At 42.5% G+C, this 20,704-nt stretch overlaps 1 protein-coding gene across 1 annotated transcript in view; it reads left to right on the forward strand.

Moving 5' to 3' along the window:
* Positions 1–11,114: 11,114 nt before the first annotated feature.
* The window catches only part of LOC308299735 (uncharacterized protein), a gene marked incomplete at its 3' end in the record, with an annotated part of 96,782 nt that continues 87,192 nt past the window's right edge, over positions 11,115–20,704 (forward strand). Inside the window, exon 1 of the mRNA XM_080743525.1 lies at positions 11,115–11,133. The remainder of the gene's footprint in view (positions 11,134–20,704) is intronic.

Below are 20,704 nucleotides of genomic sequence, written 5' to 3' on the forward strand. Positions count from 1 at the left end.
AGTGCGTAGGTCGTTGTAGCAGGTTGGGCCCTGAACACGGTAGAGCAACATACGCATGAAGTACAGCTCAGCGTTGTGGGGAGTGAAGGCCAGTACAGGAATGCGACCAATCATGTCAGAGAGCTCCTCTTTGTTATGACTACGACTCAGTCTGTTTGTCCTGCGGTTGAAGGTCTTGTTTGTGAAGGAGAAATGCTTGAAGACATCTGGATATGTGATGTGTCTCTTATCAGGATTCTCTTGCATTGCTGTGAAGTAGGCTGTGAGGGTTGTACGTGGTGGGCCGGATGCAACATGATCATGGGCTTCTCCGTCATTGTTGAACATGATGATTTGCTCTCCTTCCAAATGGATTGCCAACTGTTCAACAGGTGGATGTTTCTTTTGGATAGGGAAGTCATACATTCGCCAGAATGCTTCAGAGGCACTGATGTAGCGACCGACTTCATATCGTTCGATTTCATCATGTTGAATGTCCTGCTCTGGGCCTCCAACATAGACCATGCATCTGTCGGGACCTTTATCCAGGTATTTGTAGAGGTACTTTACAGCAGACACAGAGCACACGATTTCAACATTGATATGTGCCTCGTATTGGTGACACAGGTATGGACTATATGGAACAACATACTGATTTGTGACAGGGAGTTCTATGCCACCCTGGATTTTCTTTGTAAAAGAACGGCCTGGTGCTCCATCTGTGTCCTCGCGACGCCTATAGAAAGGGTAGGAGCTTTCAGACATGACCGTTTCTGACCTGTACTGTTTTGGGAAGTCTTTTTTGCATTTGCCATTGACCATACAGGGAGCCTTCTTGTTCAGTGAGCCACATGGCCCATGTATCATCTTTTCTTTGACGATCCTATGCAGTGTAGGGTTAACCGTGGCATCAGGGATTTCTGCTGACACAATGCGATCAATGTCAGCAGGGACGCGAGGTTTGTCAGCAGCCACCAGCGTGAACAGTGCATGTGTATGTGGGAGAGTGCGCTTCTGTACTTCTTTCACTGTGACATATGCATCTACATGGCCGAAAATGTCTTTCTGAAGTATTTCATGGAGCACAGCCTCCCACTTCATGTAGAAGACCCTTGCGACGATGTCAGGACGATCTTCAGACAGTTGGCCTGGCAGGAGTGACTGTTGAATTTCTGGCCATTTTGGATTGCAGGTGAAAGTGATGAATAAATCAGGTTTGCCTTTTTCACGAACAATAGCCATTGCATCTTGGAACTGGCGGGCATACCAACGTGGTGAACCGTAAAGAGTAGAAGGAAGAATTGTGATCCTTCCTGGAAGGATAGGTTCATCAGATGCAATCGCATCTTGTACACATTTGTACTTCTCAGCTTTGATGGTCTTCTGGTTGTAGCGCAGGAATTTGAGTCTCTGGCTCTCAATTTTTGCTTGCTGGTCACATACGAATTGCATGCTTAGTTTTCCTGTAGGAAGAGATGTGAAATAAATGTAAGTTTATATTGCGGACACAATGGCATGATGAAATATGGGGATAAGGATGGAGGGGAATGCAATGGAAATATTGGCAGTAATACGTTTTCAATGGAGTGATTGTATTTGATGGCTTTAATTAAAAAGGAGGTACATGGGTGTTAATGATATTAAATACCTGCACGGAGTAATAAATTGAAGTGTGTTGCTGGGTCACGTATTTGAAGGTGGTAGCGATAGAAATCTGTGACTGAGATCCCCCTTCTACCATCAGGTTGTCGTTGATTCAGTGACAGATGATAGCCATAGTTGCCTTCAGGGTATAGTAGCACATAAGCGAGCGGGTCATACAGTGGGTGAAGAGAGTCGATGTGCTTTAAACCACCACCACGAAGTTGTAGCTGTACGTGGAGACGGCCAAACTGCTGGCTTTCAGTTGTGCCTGGCACAATGACAGCAATATCTGTGCCAGTTGGAAGGTTTATGGTACCTGTGGGGGGAGAAGTTGTATGTATGAGTAAATGTATCATGGTAAAGAGTGGATATTGGAAAAGATGCAGTGATCCTATCTATAAAGGCTATATTTTTTACGGAAAAGCGAAATAGAGCAACAGCAGTAGACTTCCAGAGCAGGGTTTTGGGACGTTAGTGTAGGGAGCATTGTATGTCAAGTTTTAATTTGTAATATTTTAGTTGAGAAAGTGTAGTTGAGTTTAAAATGTGGGCTATGTCAATTTGAAAGAGTGGATTTCTATTAGAGGAAAGCAGCTGTTGGGTACAAACCTGGATGGATGTTCTGTGGAGCGTTGTCATTTAGGTAGATGTGCATCTCTGAAGCAGGATTGTTAACAGCAAGCTCGACAGCTGATTTGAACTGTTGTATGAGATGGTTACAGATGTGCAATGCTTCCTGTGCTTTCTCCAGTAGACTTTCGTCGAGGTGTTGATTTGATGCATGCGCTCTGCGATTGCGTAGTTCATTCTGTGGATCGTACACATACAGTTGTGCAAAGCAGGGGGTTGTTGAATCTGAATCAGGAAGCAGGCTGCCAATAAAATGATGCATCTTCCCTTGGATACGCAGGCCTGGGTTGAAGTCTGATGGTCCTGGTGGAAAGATTTCCTTCATACCAATAGAGGCCATTGCTAGGGCGTTATTGTAATTTCTGGCGTTTTTGACGAATTGTGGGTTTTCAAATAAGTCTCTGATGGTCTGTGGAGGTTGTGGAGGGAGTGAACCTGGTTGGGGATGTTCAGGGTCATAGCGGAGATCGACACGACCGTTTGAACAGCAGAATCCCTTTCTCTCCTCTTTCCAAGAATATGCGCCACAATATGTGCACTTAGGGCATTGGAAAAGACTGACTGTACTGAGTGTGTGTTTTGCAGGATACAGAGTCTCGTTGAAGTATTGCACGTCATCAGGACATGCTGTGCAGCGTTTTTGTTTGGTTGCTTGAGCCAACCTCTTGGAGTAGATTGCTGCTCGCGCTGTGGCTCGTGCAGTGGCATCAGCACGTCGATGTCTTTCCCGTTGGGCAGGTGTTTGTGCTGCGCGTGCTGTAGCTTGTGCAATGTTAGTTGCACGTCGATGTCTTTCCCGTTGGGTAGGTGTTTGTGCTGCGCGTGCTGTAGCTTGTGCAATGTTAGTTGCACGTCGATGTCTTTCCCCTTGGGCAGGTGTTTCCGCTGCGCGCGTCGTGGCTCGTGCAGTAGCATCAGCACGTCGATGTCTTTCCCGTTGGGCAGGTGTTTGTGCTGCGCGTGCTGTAGCTTGTGCAATGTTAGTTGCACGTCGATGTCTTTCCCGTTGGGTAGGTGTTTGTGCTGCGCGTGCTGTAGCTTGTGCAATGTTAGTTGTACGTCGATGTCTTTCCCGTTGGGCAGGTGTTTCCGCTGCGCGTGTCGTGGCTCGTGCAGTAGCATCAGCATGTTGGCGGTGTTGGCGTTGGACAGGTGTTTCCGCTGCACGCACCGAAGCTTGTTTTTTGGTGCGTGAAGAGCTGAACTTAGTTCTTGTCTTTGGCCTTCTGCGTGTATTTGGGGCAGCACTGGATGTTGTTGAGTTAGGGTCACCATCAAAGACAGCATTTTCTGGAAAGAAAGTAGGGAACATTGTAAGGCACAGTAATCGTGGAGTGAATGATATTATTATTATTATTATTTTTGAGCAGAGACAAAATGTCTGTTTTTCTAAAAGTAGGGCTGGACTGTCATCTAAAGGGGTACTGTCACTTTAAAAAGTAATCTTATGTATGATGTCATTGTGAGAATGCGCAATAAGCCAATCAAATTAATTTACTGTACTTAGACTACATACTGTACTGGTTAGCTGTTGTTGGGGAGCGAGGGGCAGATTACACTGTGACATGAGTTTAATAGTTTCAGACCGTTTTCAGAGACACCACATGACCTACTGTATCATACTATTCAAATTTGGGGGCGTGTCAGCGGGCCTTTAAGTGATAAGATAAGGACTTCAGGACTTACAGAGCCAAAAAGTACTAATCTAATTAAGAAAGTATCTCTAAACTAAACCCCCTAACAAAATCAAAATACAATCCACTACGGGCAACCAAAACAAAAATACCAAACATTGGTGGAACAATAAAAGTGATCAATACTAATCAATGAATCAATAATATTCTATAGTAGGCAACTGAAAATTAGGAGGGCTGGAAATTATAAACTAAAAATGCTGAAAATACATCTCCCAGACTCAGTCTGTAGTCAAAGTTCAGAGTTTGTTTAATGAAGAATTGTGTGCAGGATGTAAAGTGCATCCAGATGTGAGGGGACTTGATGTAATTGACATTCTTCTTAAATATTGATTTTGAAAAGAGAATCCTCTATATTACACATTATTCCAGTGTGGCCGTGATTAACCTCCCCTGTGGCAATGTTGGCACCCATGTCTAAGGTTGCCTACCCCTGGTGTAATTGTAGTGCATGCTATTGAGTGAGTGGGGAAAAGAAGCATGTATTGTGAAAGGCAATGACAAAGATATAGTAGTAGGGGGAAGGGGTGATAGGGCTGAAAGAATGTTTATGACACAGCAAGCAGCGGGGGTAGGGACAGTAAACACACATTCTCCACATCGAGTACAATGGGGAGTGCACACATACTAAAAAGTATCTAATCTAGAGTAGGTCTGAGCTAGGCCAAACAGGGCCAAACACTTAATAATGACTGATCACTCACTGACTTTTCATTTAGACCACCAGGATATAGTTGTAATACATGATAATAGATTATATTGTGTTATAACCACTATTATAATCTAGTGTATTATAATTATCATAGTAATATTGTATCATATTCAGAGTACTTTTGTGTAATGGAAAATGTATTTGTATGTGTTGCGGTGTGGTGTGGTGTGGTGTGGTGCTAAAGCTAAAGGTTATACATGCATAGAATTGTGAAAAAAGAAACAGCATTAAACACAAATGCAACCTTCGAATACATTCTTCAATCAATGCAACACATACACGTTCAATGTTGAACAGAATGAAACACATACATGCAAACAGCGCGATACACACAGAGTAAAAATAACGCACATGCTTGTACACACACACACACACACACACACACACACACACACACACACACACACACACACACACACACACACACACACACACCAAAGAGCAGTGAAATGAGTACCTTTTAGTGCTGAAGCTGGGTTTAAGCTTGTCATTTTTTGAGAGGTTGGTTGTGGAGTCTGAAGTGAGTAGATGTTGTCGGTCGTGTCCATGCGCTGTTGTGATGTGTTTCTTTCCATGTGAGCTGAAAGTGTTCTCCTCTGTGGGCAGTAGTCCCGCCCATAGGTGGCCAGAGCCAGTGGGATGGTCCCAGTGGGGGGGTCCCATAGCGCCCCCCCCCCCACACACACACACACACACATGCAAGCACACCCCCCTTCCCACACACACACACACACACACACACACACACACACACACACACACACACACACACACACACACACACACACACACACACACACACACACACACACACACACACACACACACACACACAATAGCACACACACACACACACACACACACACACACACACACACACACACACACACACACACACACACACACGCACACGCACACACAAACACTCACACACATTCCTCAGATAATAGAAGAGACAGCATTCTTGAGTTAAGAAAGGTCTTGTAAATCCTAACAGTTTGATATATAGCATGAACAACATGCTATATATCAGTGGTTCCAACTTTGTCATGTCAAGGACCCCAAGTGATGCGATTTCAGATCAATTGCTCCAGGCCTGTTCAGTTTAATGGCTACAGAGATACTGTGTACCAATCTGCATGATTTTTGGACAACATCTGTAACAGGGCCAGACACCCCACAGGGCCAGACACCCCCCCCTGCTGGTTAAACATGGTGCCTCATGCTAGAAGCAGAATGGATAGTAGATACACCATAAAAATGCTAATATACAGCATATGATTTGTGAAAGTGACAAACGGGCTTCACAGTTATGTCAGGTGTGCGATTTCAGATCAATTGCTCCAGGCCTGTTCAGTTTAATGGCTACAGAGATACTGTGTACCAATCTGCATGATTTTTGGACAACATCTGTAACAGGGCCAGACACCCCACAGGGCCAGACACCCCCCCCTGCTGGTTAAACATGGTGCCTCATGCTAGAAGCAGAATGGATAGTAGATACACCATAAAAATGCTAATATACAGCATATGATTTGTGAAAGTGACAAACGGGCTTCACAGTTATGTCAGGTGTGTTCATATGCTAATGGTGATGCGATTTCAGATCAATTGCTCCAGCCACTGAGGAGAAACGCTGTTTCAGACACTCACTCAGACACTCACTCAGACATTTGGTGAATTATACTCACTCAGACACTCACTCAGACATTTGGTGAATTATATGTTAGATGACAGAGCCTGTGTGTTATCATTTAAGCAGGGGTCTTCAATGTTTTTCAGGCCAAGGACCCCTTAGCTGAGCGAGCCTGAGAGTTAGAGATGAAGCAGGGACCCCCTGTCCATATTGTATATAATTGTGTTAGATCAGTTGTTCTCAACCTGTGGCTCGGGACCCCCCAGTAGGGTCCCCAAATTATTTTGGGGGGTCCCCAGAAGATTAACTTAATGTGGATCATTGTTTTCTCTCTGAACAGTAAACAAACCGAACATTACATAAAGTTTAAGTGTATAGAGGGTATATGCACATCTCTAAAGTGACAATTTAAGGACTTTTTAATACCTCTAAAATGACAAATTAAACATTGGACAAACTGTCAAATATTAGAGGCAGAAATTGTGAAAATAGCCAATCTACAATGTCCAGTAATTTTAGGCCAAAATTAGGCTAATCCTAAAACAAATTGCAATAGTAGCAAACTCAACTGATTTTGTATCCTCAATATGTCCTTAGTGAGAGAAAAAAAGTCCCAAGGAATCCCATCAGGGCAAAGTTTTTAAAACGACCTACCTACCTTCACTTACTATACACTACAATATAAAGGAAAAAATGACTCCCAAAAAATCTGCTTTAAGTGGGATGTGAGGGGTCAAACTAGGGGTTTTTAATTATTCTGAATCCATTGCAAGCATTTGTTTTGCACGAAAAACATTCCTTGGGCAAGAAATGGCCACTCAAAACGATGGTTTAGTGATGAGTCATCAATTTTCACAGTCTTTTGGGGTCCGTTTTTAGCCCAAGGAATGTTTTTCATGCAAAACAAATGCTTGCAATGGATTCAGAATAATTAAAAACCTCTAGTTTGACCCCTCACATCCCACTTGCAGATTTTTGGGAGTCATTTTTTCCTTTATATTGTAGTGTATAGTAAGTGAAGGTAGGTAGGTCGTTTTCAAAACTTTGCCCCGATGGGATTCCTTGGGACTTTTTTTCCCTCACTAAGGACATAATGAGGATACAGAATCAGTTGAGTTTGCTACTATTGCAATTTGTTTTAGGTTTTTTCATATAATGACTGGACTAAGGCATTGTGAGCATGTAGATCTGCTATTTTCACAATAGAACCGTGTAATACAAAAAGTAATGCCTCACCCTCAACTAGAGATGTTACCGATCAATCGGCAATGGATCGGATCGGGCCGATCAAAGCGTGATCTGCGATAATCGGTGGTTTAGATCAAAAGGTAAATTCACCGATCCGATCCGATCGGTGCATCCGATCAACCAGCCGTTCAGTATGCCCACTCGAGGCCATTTTGGGGTATTGATTTCCACAGTGCTGAAGGAATAATTAGTTACTGCTATGATAATAAATACATAGTAATGCTAGTAAATAACTATAAGGCAAATATATAAATGAATTCATGAGTGAATTAATGAATTAAAGTTAAAACATTAACATTTAGAAAATATAAATAATAACTTGATCGGATCGGTGATTGATCGGGATCGGGTGATCAAACTTTTGTGATCGGTGCTCGGTGATCGGTTCCAAAAAACCTGATCGGACCATCCCTACCCTCAACCCTTAGTGCTTGTCAGGGTGGGGTGGTCCCCAGTTAAAATATGATAATTTTGGGGGTCACGGAAAAGGTTGATAACCACTGTTGTTGATTAAACTTTTTCATAGATGGAGTCATAGACTTGTTAAATGGCTCTATCATCAGTGACAGTGTTGTATCAATGAATTCATTTCTATTAATATGTGTGAAGTATATCTGATCAGACCATAATGCATAATACTTTGTCATAATATCAATTATTACAATCTAAGCGTAAGTTGACCAGTCAGACCACCAAAAGGTAGTCTGCCCCCCTCAAATCCTAAGTATGTATTTAAATCTTGCTCTTTGTTTGAATGACCTCCTGGGGACCTAAAACAGTTGACCACAGATAAGTGTTTGTGGGAAGTCATAAAGACAGTGAGAGTGACCCCAGGGCATACTGTAGGTTGATTAGGGTGTCAACAGTTACTTGTCTTATCTTTCTACGAAGACATTCTAAAAATAAAGCGGCTAAATAATCAATAAGTTGGTGAAATGTGGAGTAAAGCACACAGTGGTAGTAGGTAGAGTTAATCATTGCGACCGTAGGTCGCACTTACTATCAAAACCTGCACAAACTGTCAGTCAGTCTGTCTGTCTGTCCGTCTGTCTGTCACACCTCACACGTCACACGTCACACTATTGCCCTGCTCATATCTCCGCAACCGTTGCCCCGATCCATGCCAAATTGTGCACACACGCTCCTTGCCTGCCAAACTACAACCTCCAAGGACCCCCGGAGCTCCACCTGGGGGACCCCCAGATGTAAAAAAAGACCAAATGTGCAAAAATGACCAAATGACCACCCCAACGGGGCTGCTCACGGGAATTCCCGGGGACCACCGACTCCTGGTGCTCCAGAACGGATGCCAAAGTGGTGGCGCCCCCAGTGGAGGACCCCCTCCACTGCAGCTCACATAAAATGCCGTAACTCGGACTAGGAGGGTCCGGGAGAGCCGGGGCCGGTACCTATTCGTCCGCCAAGGCAACGCGGAGACCCCACCCCTCATTTCTCACATGGCCCTCTTCTAGCGCCACCATGAGGCCGATTCTTGCAAAACACATTTTTGGACACTGCTCCTACAGATTTTGCCCTAAAATCACGCACATCGGTACACAGTATGTCTACACATTGCCCACACAACTAGGAACCAATGGCAGTTACAGCCCTCTTTGTGTATACATGTGACCTACAGTCGCTTATCTCCCGATTAGGGAGTCTTACTGGTATCCTATGTGTGATATCTGTGATGCACTCAAGAGACCATATGGAGATCTTGTCCTCTTGACATCTACATTTCTTAAGCACAATATTAATTCAAGGTTTACACTCTTTTAAATTGTAAGATGCAAACACATGGTTTTAAGATCTATATACGTGAGACATATACACATTGAATATTAAAGTAGACATTATATTAATAAGAGACATTTACATGACATTTGCTTGGAGTTAAAAATAGTGAAACAAAGTTTGGGAGCAGAGTAGGTACAGGCCGTGCCTACTTTCTCCAGAGCCTGCAGGGTGTCGACTTAGCGGGGCATCGACAGGCCATTCTATTGTTAGATCAGAGACAGCTGATTAGATGACCTAGGGGTTTTGAACCCTCCTCTGTTTTTTCCCCCAAGGCTTGTAAGATGTATAAAAATGTAACTGAAATGTATCTTAGAGAGAGAGAGAAGCCGCGAGCGCCGGAGGGCTGACGGAAAAGCTGGGAGCTCCTGCTCCAGCTACTATGGAAACTGACCAATACTCACTGTCAATAAAGGAACCAACTCTACAACACTACTGCCTTCGTCTTTCATCTCAAATCCTGCCTGGACCTTTCAGAAATTCAGTCTAATCAGGGAGTCTAATTTAGGAGAATTCCAGGAACCTCAAAAATGGTACCGGAACCCCTTGGAAACATCATGTGCATTTGGGCATTTAAAACCCTAATTTGACCTTTGGCTCTGTTCTTGATCTGCTCTTTTCCCACTCTCTACACCAATTATATCTTTGCAGATCTTCAAGCTCATTGTGAGCCTCATGTGTATAAGTGTATTCCTCTGTTTAACAAACACACTGCTGCAATAAGCACTATGTGGCTGTAAAGCCAAAACCTACAGTAATAATTTTAAGATCTGAGAATTTGAATTGGCCTGACTATAGCAACAGAATGCAACATAACTTAATAAGCTGCTTCTATAAAATAAAGCATGGATTGGCACACACATTCACAGTGAAGGCAGTTGAGAACTTCAGGGAAAAAACATTTTACCACCCCAAAAATTGGTGCGTGCTGGTTGCGCCATCAAACATATAATTTTCCGAATGTCTGAGTGAGTGTCTGTCTGTCTGTAACAGCGTTTCTCCTCCGTGGCTGGAGCAATTGATCTGAAATCGCATCACCATTAGCATATGAACACACCTAACTTAACTGTGAAGCCCGTTTGTCACTTTCACAAAGCATATGCTGTATATTAGCGCTTTATGGTGTATCTACTATCTATTCTGCATCTAGCACGAGGCATTATCTATTCTGCATCTAGCATGAGGCAACATGTTTAACCAGCTCTGTGTGTGTGTGTGTGTGTGTGTGTGTGTGTGTGTGTGTGTGTGTGTGTGTGTGTGTGGCCATTAAACGAAACGGGTATTTCTTACATTGATGCTCCTACATATTATCATGCATGCATCCCTCATATACTGTGTGCACAGTGCACATCCCATAACCCACACACTGCACATAATTTCGGAGCTCATATCTTTGAACGGGTAAGGGCTAGTGTTATTAGTTTTACAGCTCTTACACCGACTTGTATCCCTATTTAGGACAGGTCGGGGGGCTGTCGCTTTCACAAGTCACATATTGGGATAAAATCATTTTCAGTCTTGGGATTTCTTATACCCAACACTTGTAACAAAGGAGATATTTTTCAAAAGCAGCCATAAAAATTTAAATAACATGGGAAAAATAAATAATAGTATCTCCTAATTGACGCCTCATATATGGGAACCTGAGCCCACTTTGAGAACCATTTAACTTAAATACTTTGAATTCATGTTGTTAGTTCTAAGGTGAACTGAAAATGACATTTTCTTTTCTTTTTCACTTTATAGTTGCGAAGATGTGGACCGGGGAAGGCGTCATAATTGGCATACGCTTCAAGGTAAAGTACATAACCAAGCTGTTTATGATTCCTTTCCTCATCACCTCAGTGACGGGGCGGCTGTAGCTCAGGAGGTATAGCTCAGGAGGTAGCTCAGTAAAGATATTATTGAACTCAAGTCTCCATGGCGTGAGTAACTAATAGAAGAAAAGTCATTTTGGGGGTGAACTACTCCTTTAAGCTTTCCTTATGCCTGGTTTTAAGGAAAAGGTAAGTTGTAGGCCAGCAGCAAGGAACAGCCAAGCTGCTGGGAGTAAGCCTTGATGAGACACGGGGACGGGGTTCAACCGCCAACCAGAAGGTTTTGTTAATTTATCCCTTATCCCTTAAAGGAGTGGCGACACCGGCCGAAATTTAACATTATGATACAGTAGGTCACGTGGTGTTTCTTCAAACAGTCTGAAAAGGAGGCGGGGCCGTATCAGTTAGCAGTGAATGTATACTTCGTCCGTCGTGCCGTGCCGTGCACAACGTGATGTGTTGTTGTTAGCGTGTAGCAGCGCCGCACCGCAAGGCTATTTTGGAGAGCTATTGTGTGTGTACACACACACACATGCTACACACACAGAGTGTATGAGCCACGGACCTCAGTCCTCCGAGACAGCAGGACATATGTCTGCTAAAAGGGCTCAAAGCTGACGAGGAGGAGGAGATCGCTGGACGCTCGTTCTAAGCTTGCTCCGGTGTCCCGGCCAGGTCCTCCAGTCAGGTTTAGCGGAAGACACAGCAGGATATGGCCGACAAAACCGTCTCATAGACGGGGAGAAGCGTGTTGACCCTTGTAAGGAATCTGACACCTTTTTTGAAGAAGACATGTACTTTTTTACCGGTCTAACCATTGATTTTATAGCGAATGCTGTATAGTTTTTACCCCTAGAACTGATAGTTTTAAAGTTGGTTTAGAAAGTCGGAAACACACCTCGGACAGCTTTTTTGGGGCAGTTTCAAAAGATAATGATATGGATAATCCACTCCGCCCCTCCCCCCATATTAGCGCAATCAAATGTATTTATTTCAGTTACTGTACAGAAAGTACTACTTTCAGTACAGTAACTACAATAAATTAATTTGATTGGGTCATTTAACATGGGGGTACATGACATCATTAAAAAAATGGCTAATTTGATAGCCTTAATTAGCTGTTTTGGCCATGTCACTCCACCTTCAACTATCTGAATGCAGCCTACCAGTATTATTACTATTATAATATTTATTATTATTGTTGTTGTTGTTTTTGTTGTTATTATTGTTGTTTTTGCTGCTGGTGAAATTGGCTTGGCAATCCTTTCTATTACTGTCATTTGTGGCTTCTAAAAATCTCAGCCAGTTTGCTGGTGTGATTCTCATATACAGTAAACTAAAGAGCCATGCACGACTGTTGCAGGAATTACGGTAAAACTTGGTTTTGAACTTTGTCTGTACAAACGTGTTGCGTGCTAATCTACAAGCCTACAACTGGTCGCATCCTTGGGGCTATGGGGGCTTTTAGATCATCTATATGCTCGCTGATGCTGCACCGCACAACACCGTCGTACCGAAAGAACTTAGAAGTATAACCAGTTACCAGTTCCATGCTTCATCCAATGGTCTCTGCATGCAGTGGCGTGCAGTCTGCTCTGTGCTTTGCATCACAGCAACGGTTCAGATGAACTGTAGCAGAAATTTAGTTATTTATATGAGACGAGCGGACCGTTTGTTTTTAAGAGTTAAATAAAAGACGATTACTGGAGAAAAAAGAAAATACAACGCCACACAGCACGGGAACTGTGAAATGAATGCCAGCTTGCATGGCTGGTTGTGATGAAGTTGATTAGATGAACATAAATAACGTCTTGTATTTTGGAATATATACTGTAGGCTATAGGTTTAGAGATGCCAAAAGTTAAACAAACAATTGATTTAATTACAATGTGTCCTACTCCTATATACAAACCGCTCGTGCTGCTCACTAAACGTAGGCTATAGACCAACACAGAGATAGAAAGGAACACCCATAAACGTCACATCCGGTTTTGGCATGGAGGAAAACATTGCACTTTCTCCCATGTAGTTAATACAGTGTACACAGTACACTATCGTTTTAATCACGTTCAGAGCGATTTTTTGGACGATAGAAACATTGACAGACAAGAAAAATCCATCAGAAGGACATCTGGAACGCAATTGTTCACTCACTGTCGGAAGGTTCACTTATTATTAAGATAACGAGCCTATTAATGGCTGGCTGGCGCACAGCAGTGCTGCACGGAGCTCGCCACCTCATCCTGCCTCTTCAAAACCTCTGGAATAAAACGGGACCCAACTACAATATGCTCAAGCTCGCAATTGGGTTATGTTCCCCCTGGCATGATAGGATATAGAAGTCGGAGTTCAAGTGGTTTGTAGTCAGATTAATATATTCACCGCAAATTACACAAGCACTGACTGAGATGGAGATCTGTCGTTTCTGTAGGCTATCTCCAAGTTACACAAGCATGAGATGAGATCGAGATCTGTTTTTCTCTCTCTCCATCTACTCTACTCCCTTTGTTACAAAAAACATGTTTGCATTATATGCAGTGTTCAATCCTGGTAGAGACACTAATATTATGAGAGATGATCAATTAAACGTGCCACAATATAAAACCAACAGCCAGGCCCATTAGTCATCAATAGATTTGAAACGTGGATATGGGTTTGCCTGTGCTATATGTAAATCCATTCCCATTCCCTAATACATTTCCAAACTATGGCGTCCTCCTCCTGTCTCCTTGGGATTCACTAAAACGTGTTCCATAAACATCATTGATGAATTAATGGCCTTTGTTTTTTGATATTGTGATAAGTGTAATTGATCATGTTCATGCCAATAGAAAATGTGAAAGTGTGTCTCTTACCAGGTGATATCAGTCAGATAACCATGATCCGACCAATCCAATAAGGACAATAACCAGTAAGACTCCCTAATCGGGAGGTAAGCGACCGTTGGTCGCTTATCTCCACAAATATCACAACCTCCACCTCTCACGTCATACGGGCAGCCATAGTTACACCTGGAATGTTGAATCTCCATATATGGAGATAACCTACGCATCACACAAAGTCTGACCTCACCAGCCCATACTTGGGCATGGACGACTTATATCTCCATATACGGAGATGGCCATATATGGAGATACGATGACATCACAGAGTCCACAGCTGATGATGTGGCGTGATGTCATACAATACACATGCCAAACTTTGCACACACACTCCTTGCCTGCCAATCCACAACCTCCACCTCTCACGTCATACGGGCAGCCATAGTTACACCTGGAATGTTGAATCTCCATATATGGAGATAACCTACGCATCACACAAAGTCTGACCTCACCAGCCCATACTTGGGCATGGACGACTTATATCTCCATATACGGAGATGGCCATATATGGAGATACGATGACATCACAGAGTCCACAGCTGATGATGTGGCGTGATGTCATACAATACACAAACAAGCCCTATATAAAGGGGCAATTCTCACCAGGGAAGAGAGCATTCCCCACTAGCTGAGTATAAAGATGGTTGGATGTGATGATAAGCTATAAGCTTAGTTGATCCTGGCGATAAGGTCTGAGTCGAGGAATGCTCTCTTCCCTGGTGAGAATTGCCCCTTTATATAGGGCTTGTTTGTGTATTGTATGACATCACGCCACATCATCAGCTGTGCACTCTGTGATGTCGCCACATCATCAGCTGTGGACTCTGTGATGTCATCGTATCTATGAGTTGGGGAAAAGTGTGACGTGTGACGGCCGGACGGCCGGTGGAGGTTTTGGTAGTAAACTGCTCCCTGACGGTCGCAATTAATCCTGATGGTAATGCATATAGTTTTTTGTCCATTAGCAGCAAGGAATCAATGTAATTAAGCGGTTTATAATCAGACTCAGATTATCCCCCATGCATGCATCAAAGTTGCACAATAAGCACCCGTCGTCCCCCTCTTCCCTCTGTTACAAAACCTGTTTACATTATGTCTTTAATCACCTGGTAGAGATACAATTACAAGATATGATCAATTAAACTTACTATAATATCAAAAACCAACAGTCGTTAAGTCGTCAATGATGTTTATAGAACACGTCGTAGTGAATTCAAGTGAGACCTGATCTTTGAATATATGGCAGGATCGACGCCAGTTTGGCAAAATGCCTTGTTAATTAACATCATGCAGGATTTACACACTACTACACTACTTTACCTCCGTATTCATTGCCATGTTTTAAAAGTATTTTCTGCAGGTTTGAAACTAGGATAGGCTTGTGTTGTGTCGTGTCAGTGTGTAAAAACATGATAACAAGCTGTTAATGCCTGCAGCTTACTGGAATTAAATTAATGTGCTCTAAACATCATTGATTAATTAATGCTTTTCGTTTTTCATATGATAAGTTTAATTTATCATATTAGCTAAGCAGATTAATGGGTCATTTCATCGAAATCGTTCACTTTGTGATACAAGCGTGAAACTTGGTACATATGTGACGGAGAGAGTCGCAGCCCCAGCCTTGAAGCCTCAAACGTCTAGTATCTCCCCCAGACCAAAGAGATGTCTCTTTGGTCTAGTGGTTAAGATATTGGACTTTCGTGTGGGAGACCCGGGTTCGAACCAGGGTGGGGAGGTTTGGATCACCTCCGTTACATTGGTGCCGTGACCCGGATTCGGGCTTCCCCGTAGGAGGAGGTCAAAGGGGGGTGAGTGTGACGGAGAGAGTCGCAGCCCCAGCCTTGAAGCCTCAAAAGTCTAGTATCTCCCCCAGACCAAAGAGATGTCTCTTTGGTCTAGTGGTTAAGATATTGGACTTTCGCGTGGGAGACCCGGGTTCGAACCAGGGTGGGGAGGTTCGGATCACCTCCGTTACACATATACTCTTCAAATCCTGCTCTCTTCAAAAATAGCGCTGGCCACTCAAAATTCCAAGACGGCGGTCCCCAAAATCCAAGATGTCTGCCCAAAAATGATGTTATTCCTTCATAACTCGAATTGCATTCATTTTAAGACCTATAAATGTATTGAAATCGAATATAAAGATGGGCATTGCGGATGTTTTGGTACCGAGTACATGTCTGTATCTATTATGGTTATCGAGATACAGCATATAGTCGGAGCAGATTATTGGCTAATTTCATACGAATCGTTCATTTGTAATGCAAGCATGAAATTTGGTACAAATACTCTCTAAGGGCCACTCTTATAGAAAAAGGCGCTGGCCACTCAAAATTCCAAGATGGTGACCTTTTTTTTCCAAAATGGAAGCCACCTTCTCAGAGAAGATCTTGATATAATAAGAATAAGAATTGTTCACTTTGTGATACAAGGATGACATTTGGCACATTTACTCTGTAAGGGCCACTCTTATGAAAAAAGGCACTGGCCACTGAATCATTTGTTCCTTTTTAAAAATTTGCCTTTAATCTGCTCCGACTATATGCTGTATCTCAAGAACCGTAATAGATACAGACATGTACTTGGTACCAAAACATCCGCAATATCCATCTTTATATTCAACTTCAATACATATATGTGTCTTAAAATGAATGCAACTCGAGTTATAAAGGAAAAACAATATTTTTGGAAAGACATCTTGGATTTCGGGGGCTGCCATATTGGAATTTTGCGTGGCCAGCACCTTTTTCCATAAGAGTGGCCCTTACAAGTAAATGTGCCAAATGTCATCCTTGTATCACAAAGTGAACGATTCTTATTCTTATTATATCAAGATCTCCTCTGAAAAGGTGGCTTCCATTTTGAAAAAAAGGTCACCATCTTGGAATTTTGAGTGGCCAGCGCCTTTTTCCATAAGAGTGGCCCTTAGAGAGTAATTGTACCAAATTTCATGCTTGCATTACAAATGAACGATTCGTATGAAATTAGCCATTAATCTGCTCTGAGTATGTGCTGTATCTCAAGAACCATAATAGATACAGACATGTACCAAAACATCCGCAATGCCCATCTTTATATTCAACTTCAATACATTTATGGGTCTTAAAATGAATGCAATTCGAGTTATGAAGGAAAAACATAATTTTTGGGCGGACATCTTGGATTTTGGGGGCCGCCATCTTGGAATTTTGAGTGGCCAGCGCTATTTTTGAAGAGAGCAGGATTTGAAGAGTATATGTACCAAGTTTCACGCTTGTATCACAAAGTGAACGATTAAACCATTAATCTGCTTAGCTAATAGAAAATGTAGGCTAATAGTGTCTCTTAACAGACGGATATATCAGATAACCCATGGTCTTTGATGATGCGACCAGTCCTTAATAATATAATACAATATTAAATCCCAATGCTGTTTAATTTTAAATGCATAATTCTTTGTCCATTGGCAACCAAGGAATCAATGTAAGACATTGCAATTAATTAAAACATTGCTATACAATTTAAAAATCAGATTTGAAAAACACAGAAAACCCCATTCTACTAATGGGGGTTGGTGTATGTTTTCCCCCACGCTCGACTCCGCCCCCAGCTATGACGTGCTGATGACAGAACGCCGTGTTGGTGTATAGGCTATGTATGTGTTGGTGCGTTGACATCGCTTTCTGTTTTACATTTTCTTATATCACAACAATCCAAATCATATCCATCGATTCTTTACTCTTTATGTGGCGCAGCAATATTTATATATAGGAAAAGGGGCGGGTATGGAAAGATTTATCTCTCTGCCACAGCTTTTAGATTGGCTCTTTTCCACTAGTTGTAACCCAGATCGACAGTCTGTTCTCTGCCTCATTCAGCTGGTTAATCTCTTCAAATAGTGTCGCATTTTAGCAATTATAAGTTCTACCTGAAAAGGATGATCAGCACTGCCTGTGGTAACTTCTTAAACATTCTAATTTTTATTTTCTGTGGGTATCATGCTGCTGAGTTTGCACACCGTTTGAGCAATGACATTGATATGAGCCAACAGCCTCTACGTCCCGTCTGCGTCCCAGGGGAGATTCATTTGCGTCCCAAATATATATTTTTACGTCCCCGGGAAGTTGGGAGTCCCTTAGTCTCGAGCCCTGCCTGATATTTGTTTTTTGTAGGGTAATTGTCTCCACCAGCCGAAGGCATGGTTGAGAGTATGTTTTCCCCTCCATCCGTCCGTCCGTGCGTGCGTCCGTCTAATCTCAGTCTGCCACGTCAAAATGTTCAAATCAGCCCCATGGTGGCTCTATAACAGGCCAATTTGTGTTTGTACCTATAACTCCACTGATCAGTGTCAAACTTTGTACACGCACTCCCTAGAGGCCAAGGAAAAACCTTTTCACTGCATTTTTCACATCAGCCTTTTATAGCGCCATGCACCTTTGGGCCGACTTATGTAAAACACATTTGGATATTACTTCTTCAGATTTTCAAAAATAACACAATTCAGTACACAGTATCTCTATAGTCATGTGATCAAGTCTGATCCGTCTGATATTTCATATTCCATCCATTGGCTAATATTAGCTTCCAAAGTTTGCAGGATTGCTCTGTTTTTGAACAAAATGCCTCAAATCATCAACGCATCTTGCGATTACCGAGAAATTTGCCACATATATTCCCACTATGTCAAGGAACAAATGCTACCCTTTTCACATTGGCCTGTTATAGCGCCACCAGCAGGTAGACTTTAGCAAAACACATTTTTGGAACACAATGCCTCAAATCATGCATGCAGCGTCCGATTGCCATGAAAGGTCTAAGGTGAAGAACATACAGTATGCCACCCTTTTTACATTGGGCTATTATACAGTAGCAGACCTGTGCTCGGAAGAGCACTGCTTCTAGTTTTTGAATAATTTAGTTTTTCAGAGAACTTAGGTCAGGCCTAAATCAATCAATCAATCAATCAATCAATCAATCAAACTTTATTTATTTTACCCACAACCTTAGCTGATCAAAGTGATCTACAGATAAAAACTGTTTAAAAACGTAACAAGAATACAAATAGAAACATAACAAAGACCTTAAAAGAAACATCAAAAAGATAAAAAGATGGAACAGATACTATATAGGCTATGGGTTCAAGGTTTATTAAAAGCTAAAGAAAAGAGGTGTATTTTAAGTAGGGACTTAAAAATGATGATGGATTGAGCAGACCTGATATGAGGGGGGAGATTACTCCAGAGCTCTGGGGCCGCCACCGCAAACGCACGGTCACCTCTGGTTACTTAAGTGAGGTCTGTTGGCGTAGTCAGCAATGGCTCACTGTCTGGCGGACCTCAGAGCTCTAGGTGGATTGCAACGCTCTACAACAGGGTTCCCCAATTAGTTTTCGCCAAGGGCCGAATTATGTCTAGGGTACCAAGCCGAGGGCCACAACATTGCGGGTGGCGACGGCGGCATTCCTGCTATGAGCCCAATACGGAACTAAAACTTCCTATGATTCGCCGCTAGTTGCGCTGTTTTCCCCCCCTGCCGTTCGCAAAAAGAATTGTTCTCCATTGGACCCCATTCATTTTCCCCTTTCGTTTTCTAACCTTAATTAACACTTTCATACATACTTTATGGTTCCTATCGCTAGTAGGGTTGTCCTCGACCCGGGATTTTTGACTCGAGGGGTTCATTCCGACGTGTCGACGAATCGTTTTATAGTCTACTTTGTGTAAAAAAAAGGAAAAAAAAGTGTTGCTTTAAACCACGTCAACATAATACAATAATACATTAAGATGAATTGAATACACAGTGTTTTCGGTGATATCGGTGCGCGAGCACAAACGTTATCTGTATAGGAGTGTACAACACACCGTTAAAACAAATAAAACATCTCCGCTGTTCAACTCTGCCCCGTCTCGGCAGCGTGCAGTAGAGATGAGACATTCGCGGACGATTCCGCTCTCTTGAACGGCTCTTTTAAATGAACGATGGGATCCAGTCCGCAGTCGCGGGACACAGAGCACTTAATGAGTCAGTGTCGAGAACGGATTCAAGGGAAGGATTACAACACTGGAACAATTCAGAAGCACTTTAATTAGAAAATGTAACTAGTAGCCTACACTTGTGTATGTTAATTTGACTTTAGTAGATTGTTTACTTCGTGGACGTGTGTTTATGCTGTGGCAGGTTATTTAATATGGGATTTTGACAGCGTGCTTCTCCTCGTCTTAACAGAACACCGTCCCGGCTCCGAATGTTTTAACGAAGCGGCGGTTCTGGCCGTTCTCTCACTTTCACCCCTGCGCTGGTGCGAGACAATAAATAACTGTTCGCCAATTCAGGCTTTTGCAAATCCCGCCCCATTCTGCCCTGTTACTATGATGGGACATTAACCCTGGGCAGATTGTTTTTATAGTGGCAGTGAATGGGATTTTTTTTTCTTTCATAGCCTCATTATTGCAATTTAAAGTACCAAAGGAAAAACATCTAGGTGATATTAATAAAAAGGAAAGACAAAGGTACAGTAGTTACATTGCAAAACAGTGGGTTTCCCCGAAAATATATGTTTTAATTTGTTTAATCCCAGTGGGACAGAATCACTATTGCAGATTCTTTTATAGTGGAAGTGGATGGGATTTTTTTTCCTTCATAGCCTCATTACAGCTATATAAAGTACCAAAAAAAACACATCTACG

The sequence above is a fragment of the Nannobrachium achirus genome (assembly GCF_963921795.1).
Source record: "Nannobrachium achirus genome assembly, chromosome: 15".
In the NCBI taxonomy this organism is placed as follows: Eukaryota; Metazoa; Chordata; class Actinopteri; order Myctophiformes; family Myctophidae; genus Nannobrachium; species Nannobrachium achirus.